The sequence below is a fragment of the Triturus cristatus genome, chromosome 3_2 (assembly GCF_964204655.1).
Source record: "Triturus cristatus chromosome 3_2, aTriCri1.1, whole genome shotgun sequence".
In the NCBI taxonomy this organism is placed as follows: domain Eukaryota; kingdom Metazoa; phylum Chordata; class Amphibia; order Caudata; family Salamandridae; genus Triturus; species Triturus cristatus.
In genome coordinates this window covers 150,447,937-150,458,587 of record NC_140584.1, presented here as the reverse complement: position 1 = coordinate 150,458,587, position 10,651 = coordinate 150,447,937, and positions in this window count along the sequence as shown.

Sequence of the window (10,651 nt, the reverse complement as noted above, 5' to 3'; positions counted from 1 at the left end):
CAAACGGCTTCATTCGTCCCTCGCAGTCCCCAGTCTCCTCGCCCCTATTTTTTATGCCGAAGTAAGAAGGGGATTTGAGGACTTGCATCGACTACAGAGCCATCAATAAGATTACAAAAAAAAAACCTTATCCATTGCCACTGATATCTGTTTTGTTAGATCAAGTGAAAGGAGCAACAATTTACACAAAGTTGGATTTGAGAGGAGCGTATCATCTGGTGAGAATGAAGGAGGGCGATGAGTGGAAGACAGCTTTCAGAACGAGATTTGGCCTATTTGAATATCAGGTTATGCCCTATGGGCTATGCAACGCTCCAGCAGCTTTTCAACACTTCATAAACGACGTATTGAAGGAATTCATCGACCAGTGTGCGATAGTGTACATTGATGACATCCTTATTTACTCTGTGGACAAGGAAAAACATCAGGATCAGGTTAGAAGGGTTTTACAGAAGTTGAGAGAAAACAGACTGTTTGTAAAACTTGAAAAGTGTGCTTTCAGTGTTTCTCAGGTTCAATTTTTGGGTTTTGTAATTTCACCAGCAGGCATTCTTATGGACCGCAAAAAAATCGAAGCAGTAATAAACTGGAAGTCCCCCGAGAGCGTCAAAGAAGTACAAAGCTTTATTGGCTTTGCCAATTTTTATCGGAGATTCATTAGTGAATTTTCACATAAGATTTTACCACTCACCCGTCTATTGAAGAAAGGGCTCAAATTTGAATGGACAACAGAAGCTGAAGTAGCCTTCCGATCTCTAAAAGAAAGTTTTACGTCAGCCCCAATTCTACAACATGCAGATCCAACTGAACCTTTTTATGTGGAGACTGATGCCTCAGATCGGGCCGTGGGAGGAGTTTTGTCCCAACGAAGTAAGCTAACGGGGCAGCTGCATCCAGTCGCCTATAGGTCAAGAAAATTAACCCCGGCGGAAATAAACTATACAATCACGGAGAAGGAACTATTGGCCATAAAAGACGCATTCAAGGAATGGAGGCATCACTTAATGGGGGCACCGCATCAGGTCACTGTATACACAGACCACATAAATTTAAAATTTCTGAAGACAGCCAGAACCCTAACACCAAGACAATTGCGATGGTCGCTATATTTTGCTGATTATGATTTCGTCATCACTTATCGACCAGGAGCCCAGAACGGGAAAGCAGATGCCTTGTCCAGGATTGACACGGAAAATCAAAAGACACCTTTAGGAAATCAATCCATTGTCCCAAGAGAAAAGATTATTGGAGCAATTACTTCAATTGATCTAGAACATGGTATCTCAGAAGCAATGGATGAAAAGACCTTGGAAGAGTGGGTAAAGAAAGAAGGAAGGGAAATTCGTAATCAGTTGCCCTACTTCCAAGGAGCCCTGTATATTCCCACTAAAGAGTTGCAGCAACAGATCATCAAGGAATGCCATGATGCAAAGTTGGCAGGACATAAGGGGGAGGCAAAGACCCGAGAACTGATCCAGCGACACCACTGGTGGCCTGAAATGTCGAAGAGCATTGAGCAGTATGTCAAGACTTGCGAGATTTGCGCTCAGGGAAAATCCGAAAGGCAGGCCCCAAAAGGTTTACTTATACCCTTACCCACTCCACCTTATCCTTGGCACACCGTCACATTAGACCTCATTACTGATTTACCTGTCAGGGCTACAATACCATCTTAGTAGTGGTAGATTCCCTTTCTAAAATGGCTCATTTCACAGCTCTGAAAGGAGTGCCAACGGCTAAGCAGTTGGCGACTCATTTTAGTGCTCAAATAGTGAAAATACATGGAATCCCTAAACTAATAATCACTGATAGAGGCCCACAGTTCATTTCCCACTTTTGGAAATCTTTCATGGAAGGGTTGGGTACAGAAGTCCGTTTTTCCACCAGTTATCACCCAGACACTGACGGTCAAACCGAGAGGGTGAATCAAGAACTTGAACAGTATTTGAGATTGTTTCTTTTGAAACAAGAAGGAAATTGGTCGGACTATCTATGGGCTGCAGAGTTTGCCCATAATAATGCAAAAAATGTTTCCACTGGGTTTTCCCCCTTCTTTATGAATTATGGAAGACATCCAAACTCAACCCTCAGGCAAACAGAAATCTCAGTTCCAGCGGTGGAGGAGATTGTAACACATTTAGAACAGGTGCATAAGATTGCAATTGAAAATCTTAAACTAGCAAAAGAAAGGTATAAGACTTATGCCAACAAAAAGAGACGAGTAGGACCTCCATTGGAAATAGGAGATAAGGTTTGGTTAAATACCAAGAATTTGAGACTTAAAGGAAATCGGAAGTTCCAACCGAGATTTATTGGTCCATATCTGGTAGAGGAAAAAATAAATCCGGTGACTTACCGAATTCAATTACCGCCAAAGTTGAAAATACACCCAGTTTTCCACATATCCCTATTAAAGAAGGCTCCAGAAAACTTACGGAAAAACTTGCCACCAAAGCCTCTTCAACTAGAGACTGGTACTGAATTTGAAGTCAAAGAAATTCTAGACTCCAAACTTCAAAAAGGGGAGCTATACTATTTGATGGACTCGAAGGGTTATGGGCCTTAGGAAATATATTGGGAACGAGAAGAAGATGTCCATGCTCCAAGATTAGTTAAGGCCTTTCACCGACGATCTCCAACTAAACCCCAGAGGAGAGAACCTACCTTGTTGGAGGGTACTGTCAGGACTCCAAAATTACAGATAGGTTTAATAGCGCATCGAAAGGTCAAAGCTTACACTCCCCGTGCTATAGAAGATACATGGGTGGAGCTGACTCGGAAATGGCACCTAAAAAGGCCACCAGAATCGAGTAGCTGTTAGCGTTCTAGTGCCCAGCAGAGAACGCGCTGGAATTCCAGGTGAGGCTCGCGCTGCTTGTGAACTGCGCATTTCACCAAGAATTTTAGGGAGTCAGGAGCGTTTTAGAGTGTGATAGCAAAATAGTTATTGTGTTAGTTTTTGAGGGTTTATCGTTATCAGGGTAGAGAAAGGCATTCGGGAGTCTGCTGATAACGAATCCATGAACCGTGTTCAAAGAAGTTAAGCGGCTAGTGAGGAGAGCGGCAGGTCTCCATGTTGCTGAGGCATTTGTACCGCGTTGAGAGAGACGAAGCAGCGTCGCACTAGAGCATCTGAAAAAAGAAGAAGAAAACGAAGCTAAGTTATCAAAAGCGTATTTTACATGACTGTAAATAGAAGTACATTTGCTGATAGCTATATAAGTAAACAAACCTACTGTGAAGAAAACGACATTTCTGAAACCCAGCACTGGAGTCGAGTGCTGAGTCGGCAAGACCTGTAACAACGAAGAGGTTGTTAGAATTACATGTTAGAACTCATGAGTAAGGTGTAAATAGTAAAAATAAGAGAAACAATACTCGCTATAGAGATAAAAGACGTCTCAGTCTGTAGCTTAGGAATCGAGAGCAATAAGGCAAACCTGAAACAGGAAGAGAAAATACATTAAAAACAAATGATTAATTACCAATAGGAAAAGTACCTAAAAACAGTAAGTTGAATTCTAATTTGAATATAAATAATACAGAGTCAAAGAGGAGAGTGGAAGTCCTTAACAAAAAATGTAAATATATTGCTGGTGTGCTAGAAAGAAAGAAAAACTGCGAATAAAGGCAGATAGCAAGGAAGATTAAAATAGAAGAGAATAAACAGAGAATAGAGAAGTAAGTAAAATTACACAGGGGAAAAAGAAAAAGGTTGCACAAAGAAGATAAACATTTGGTTAAGGTTGTTTTTCTAATTGCAGCCGAAGAATTCAGTTAAAGAATAAAAGAGCACACACAGAAAAGACTAAATAGAAATAGAAGAGGAGCTGTGTTCTGGAGTTAGTAGGGTAAGGAAGCGAGATAACAGGGTTAAAAAGATGAAGACAGGTTTAAGGATTAAATAGTTTTAAGATAACATTAACTCTTGTCTACAGGTTTTTCTCATCAACAATAGAAGTCTGAAGGACGGACTACTGAAGAAACCAGCCAGAACAGTCTCTTCTCTCTTTTGTTATTTTATCCACTTTTCCCCCTTCCCCCATGATAGCCTCTCTAGAGACTTGTTACACTAAGCTCTAGGTTGCTGTCGGGGTGGTTTTGGGAGCTAGCATCTCTGTTCCTGTGTAGTAGCGTACAGAACTTAAAGTCTGACATTAGTTCTGAACACCTGCCCAGCTTGGGTGGCCACATCTGATAGGATGGAGGTATAGGGGGACAAAGAGGATACTATGAATAGTTACCTTGCCACCAGAGCTATTTAAGGACAGTTTCCAAGCTCCACATGATGACCCCCATAGACTATAACCGAGTGGTGCTGATGCTGGGGATGCAGGCTTAAGATGCTCCAAGGATGCTTCGGTTGAGGTACAGTTGACTGGGATGTCTTTGTGGTTGTCTCTCAGTCCTCGGTTGGTGAAGGGTGACTCTTGCCACAGCGGTCGCAGCCCCTTGAAGTCTTCTACGTTGCAGTAGCTGGACATCTGATGCTGGGATAAAGTCTTGTTGCACTTCGGTTGGGGCAACATCCTTAGGTGGGGGCTGCTGTCCCTTGAGTATGATGAATCCGGACTTTGATATCTCTCCTGGGTCCAGCAGACATGGGTGCAGACTTTGGATATCTTAGATTCATCATTTTGTGCGCCCAGTGGCTGGTATCAGCAAATTGTCTGTAGTGACTACCAACTTGTTGATTTGAGCATTTTCAGCTCGTGTGTCCCTAAAGCTGGTTCCTGGGGATCAGTCACCTGATCCTTGTAGTCACTAAAGTGAGATGAAGACAGGAATCAACTGTTACCTTGGTCAGGAGCTGCATACACTGTCCAAGCTTCACTAGCCCCAAGTGAAGCAGGTACATGATAGTGTGGCCTCTCTCCGTGCAGTTTCAAGGGCAACAGGGCAGTCTTTTCTTCGAGGCAAGAGTGATCTTGCAAAGAGGATGACATATTTAGCCCCGGAATGTTCCGTGAGGGGACCACATGATAACTGACCAATGGGCTGCTGGGCACCCTCCAACATGTAATGTAATTCTTGCAAAGTGTGGCATTTAGCTATCCCAGAGTGCACTATTCTAGCCATACTCAAAATGTCAGGACCCTTCCTCAGTTTCCAGGAGTTTGGAGGCCAAACCTAGAGCTGTGGCTACCTGTGGGCTGCACGCCCACCATTAAAAACAGTCCCTCCATGTCCACATCTCCAACTTATCTGCAGGAACAAAAGGCACCCTGCATCAAGTTGGTGGCCCTTCAAAGGTGGCGCCCCTTTTGGAAATCGCCTTTTGGGCTAACACCCCAAGTAGACAACCTAGGTGACAAGGTAACACCTTACTCTGCAGTTACTGTCTTTGTTCAGTTGCAGGGGTTCTGCAGATACACAGAACTATGTGCAGGAAACCAGGACCTCGGTGTGTAGTGGTGTACTAAAGGACCCACCAAGCTGCCCAGAACCCCAATCCGACTAGCTATAGTGTCTCATTCGTTCACCGTACTACAGCAAAGCTACCAGTGATTAGACATCCTAGAACATGTCACTCCGACCCTCTCAGGAATCGCAGGAACAAGAGCACTTTTTCGTTCAAACACTCATACTTGTCCACAACGTGAGTAAACAGAGACACTGTATAGTTTAAAATGTTTATTTTAACTAACGTGCTCTATATTGCAGTACACGAGCCAATACTAGCAGCAAAATTCATAAGAACATTATAATCAGCATTGTTACAATTCCATAAAGCATGAACAGGGCAACCATATTATAATGACAGTGGAAACAGGACTACAGGGCCTTACCACCCTCCCCGTGGTAAGAGCTAGTTTATTATAATTATAGAAGACCTCTAGGCTTTTTCAGGGGGACCCCATACCTCCAAGTTTAAATGCAAGGATTTACACCTCTGGACAAACACAGCTTCTTCGTTGGAATGATTTTCTCCAAGTGCCTCTACATGCATGCAATGCCATATTAAAAGCATTTGATTTTCAGTAGTGCAGCTGTGTTCTATGTTGTGTCTATGGGCTTGGTACTGACCAAAGTGAATCAACAGCATACATTGTTTTTCGATCTTGAACATGCTGTGCAGACAAGGGGCACAGTGTATAGCTAGATGTGTGAAAGGCAGACAGTTCTTATGTGAAAAAGCACAAGCAGAGTATTTATGAGAACAGAGCCATGTAGTAACGCGGCAAAAGCGGCAAAATGGCGGCTAAGCATCAACTAACTTACGCTAACTTTAGCAATGCCTGCAGTTAATCCCATGTCCTCACTACAGTTCCTTAGCTTGGGAATCGTTCACATGTCTCGCCAGGTGGGCAGAGAGTTGTCTGTGTGCTAAGGCCTCTGTGAGGCCACTGGACTAGCTGGACACAGATTGTCAACTTTCTAAATGTTGCTTCACCTTAAAAGAGACATAAAGCACTTGACTTGGGCATCCATTCAGATTTAATGCCATGATTATTATGATACCTTACAGTACCCAGTTAGGTAGTCGCATTCAGGAGTTAGCGAAAACTGGGGTGCCAGTCGTTAAACCTGTGTTCACCAGTGGAGCTACTACATTTTTCCCAGTAAAACAACAATTTCAAAGTGTTGCTTTAAAGACATATACAAGATAAATGTCTTACTTAACAATATACAGCTCCCTGCCATAGGACTTCACAGACCTTCCTTTGGGGAGTCTTATATAAACTTTTAAAGGAGTGATTGCTTTGTAATGTGTTATAATGCCAAAGTCGAACTAGCAGTGTACACTCTGCCTTTACAGTCTGTGGTGTCAAGGTGGGAGACATTTTTTCCTTTGTCGCACTCACGGTGGCACAACCATTGCTGCAGCCCTTTGAGGACACTCTAACTTACATGCCCTGGGTACCATATAACAGGGACTTCTAAGTAAGTCAGTTCTTTCCAATTAGGTAAAGCTAATTCAGCATATTTTAATTAAGGGTTAAAAACACTAGAACGGAGGTCTGGATATCAGGCCTCTGTACACTCTCAGAGTCGAAAAACAGCAACATCAGTCCAAAATATGTATGTGTAAACATGCAAAAAGAGGCATGTTCTTACATGGCCCCGCTCCAGATGAAAGGTGAGGAGCAACCTAACCCTTATGCTGGTGATTCTCATCATCTAAATGGGAGAACCTGGAAAGGCCCTCTCCACTGGCATGGTCAGTCCCAGGTCTAAATTCAACTGTAAAGTCCATACCATATAGGGAAATGGATCCCCTCAACAATGTGGGGTTCTCTCTTTTCATCTGCATTACCAACTTAGAGATCTGTGGCCAGTTTGGACTGTGAAGTTAGCCCCAAGCAAATAGGGTCTTAGGTTCTTCAGGGACCAAACCACAACAAAGGGTCCCCTCTCAATGGAACTCCAAAGCTGTTCTCTAGGGAGGAGTTACCTGCTGATAAAGGCAACTGGTTGATCTTGACCCTGGTTCAGCTATGACAGCACAACCCCATTCCATGTTCTGAAGCATCAATATGGACAACAAACATTTGACTAGGCCTGGGGGTAGTTCATGGATTTCTGCGAAGTGACCAAAAATCTCTGCGTGCTACGCGGAGTTGCACAAGCAGTGGATTGTGTTACATCATGCCGTTCGTGCTGATTTTAAGTGCTGGGTGTTTGTCCCATGCTGTAAAATCAGCTTGAATGGCACCATACGCAGCACAAGGGGGTGCTGCTTCTTTCCTCCACTGGAGTAGATACTCTACTCATGCTGCAGCTTCCTCAATGTAAACGAAGTTTGATCAACGCAAACGGTAGTGGCCATCTGAGGGTGCTCAAGGTCAGACATTTAGGGGCCCGGTGGTCTGGAGTAGGACTTTATTGTTGGCGAGCTCGAGTGAGGAAAAAACTCAGCTGAGCTCCACTCTGTGGAGATTTTCAGAACATCCCTGCGTTGCACAGAGTGGGAAAACTCTGCAAACTCAGCAAGTGGAGCAGAATTTCACTCCCAGGCCTACCCTTTAATAAAGTCACGTGCATTTGGGACTGGTGCTGACACATAGCTTCCTTAAGGGTGTCAAAAGCCTTTTGACATAAGTCAGTCCATATGAATTTCTTTGGCTGTTACTTTGAGGTTAGCTCTGTTAAAGGTGCTACTATGGCACCATATCCTTTTAGACATCTCCTGTAGTACCCAGTCAGTCTTGAAAAGGCTCTGACTTGGGTCTGAGTCTTTGGAAATTTAAAAGCCAGAATTGTCTGCATTTTGGGTTGGAGTGGTTATAATTGCCTCCACCTTAGGTACCTTAAGGACCCTTTCTCTATCAGGCACATGCTTGCCTTGATAGTTAGTCCTGTTTTTGAAGGGCTTGAAGCACTTCCTTGATGTGGACCAGGTGATCCTCCCAGGTGGAACTAAAGACATCAAAATCAACCAGATATGCTTCACAAAAGCTTTCCAAGCCTGAATTTACTCTATTTCCAACCTCTAAAATGTGGCAAGTGCATTTTTTAACCCAAAGGGCATAACTTTGAACTGAAAGTGACCTCCTGCTGTTGAAAAGGCAGACCCCTCCTTGGCTGTTTCTATAAGGGTAATCTGCCAATATCCTGAAGTTAGGTCAAAGGCACTCAGATATTTTTCAGTCCCTAACTTATCAATGAGCTCATTAGCTCTGTGTAGAAGGTGAGCCTCAGTCTTGGTGACTATATTTGGGGCTCTGTAGTCCACATAGAATTTTAACTCTGGCTTTCCTCGTTCTGGATTTGGTTTGGGCACCAGAACTACTGGGCTGGCACCAAGGAATACTAGAGGGCTCAGTCATCCCCAAACCTACCTCTTTGCAAGTTCGATTTTAATGCTGGCCTTGACTTGGTCTGACAACCTGTACATCTTACTTTTAACAGGTAAATTGTCACATGTGTCCACATCAGGGGTACACCATGTTGTCAGTCCTAGGGCCAAGGAAATAAAGTCAGCAAACTGCCCAAGCAAGTATCAAAAGTGCTTTTGCTGCTGACTGGTCAATGTAGTAGAGAGAACTACTCTCTCCACTGAGCTCTTATTGATATTAGTTGGCATCACTATCTTCCTATTCCCCACCACCTTTGACCATGAGTATGGTAATGTTAGCTTCGATATGATGCAAATTGAGTCTATTCACATGGATCACCCTCTTGGTGTTTCTTGGAGTACATCAGTCCATCAAATATGTGACTTTGCCCTTCTTTTCCAAGATAGGGTAAGTGCCTGTCCATTTGCCTTGGAGTGCTCTGGGTGCTACAGGCTCTAACACCCAAAACAATTGCCCAACATTATACTCTACCAGGGAAGACTTTTGCTCATACCACTGCTTGACAAGCTCCTTGCTGGCCTCACAGTTTCTGTTTGCCTTCTTCTTGTAGTCTTCCATTCTGGAGCGAAGGCCTAATGCATAATCTACGATGTCCTTTTTGGGCTCCTTGAACAGTCTCTCCCCAACTTTTTGTACCCAAACTTAAGGGACTCCTTATAGGATGTCCGAGAAGCAGTTCAAAGAGACTGGATCCTACTCCTTTTTGTGGAGCCTCCCTGTTGACAAACAATAGGCATGAGAGAATAATATCCCATGTCTTCCTGAGTTTCTCTGGTAAACCCATAATCATGCCTTTCATGGTCTTGTTAAATATTTCAAAAAGGCCATTACCTTGGGGATGGTAAGGTGTGGTGAATTTTGTAAGTCACTGCACACTCACCCCACATTGCTTTTCATAGAGCCAGACATACAGTTTGTGCCTCTATATGAGATGGCCTCCTTAGGAAAAGCCACTCTAGTAAAAAACAGCTATATCAATCCCCAACTTTTTCCAAGTGAGTCCCCACCACTGAAAGTGGCATAAAGGAAGTTTTTCCTTTGCTACCTGCCTTGGCAAGTAACACAAGAGCGACAAAACTCCCTCACCTTTTCTGACATTAATAAAAGTGATTGACCAACCTGCTCCAGGTTTTGGTCAGCACCAGATGTCCAGCTAATAGGACGTCATGGCTAGGTTAAAGAGGAACTCTATGTACTGATGACAGACCACCACTCTCCTGGCTGCCCCTGGTTTGGGGTCCCTTGCCTTACTGTATAAGATTACTTCCTCCCAGTATACTTTATGTGGACCACTAACATCTCCTTCCTCAAGTCTGACAGCCAACTGTCTGAGACTTTCAAGAGTCAGACAAGTTTTTTGTCCCTGATCTAATTTCTCTCTGTAGGGACCACTCGCTCCCTAAAGTACTGCCAGGCCACGCAGTTCCTTCAAGGCAACACCCTCAACTTCATAGACCAGGACATCCCTCGAGGTTCAGGTCCTTTTTGCTCTGTGGACTCTTGGAAGAAGCCTTCACAGGCTTCCTCCTTCTCTTCTTGGTTCTGGGGACTCGGTCCACTCTTTTAGGATCCACAGTCCCTTGACTTTCCCTTAAGGCCTTCTGTGCTGTAGTGGAGACAAAACCCACTCAGGGAGACCCAGCATTGTTGCATGAGTCTTTCTCTGCACCTCTGCCAAGGCAGATGATTCAAGGTCATTGCGCAATAGACACTTCACTAGGATGGCAGGGGACACAGCCACGGTCAGTAACCCCTTCCCACACAAATTCTACCACAGCTATGTGATGTGACTTTGTAACATTGTTTGAGGTAATAATCTCGTGCAACTCACCAGGTACAATCTGGCATGG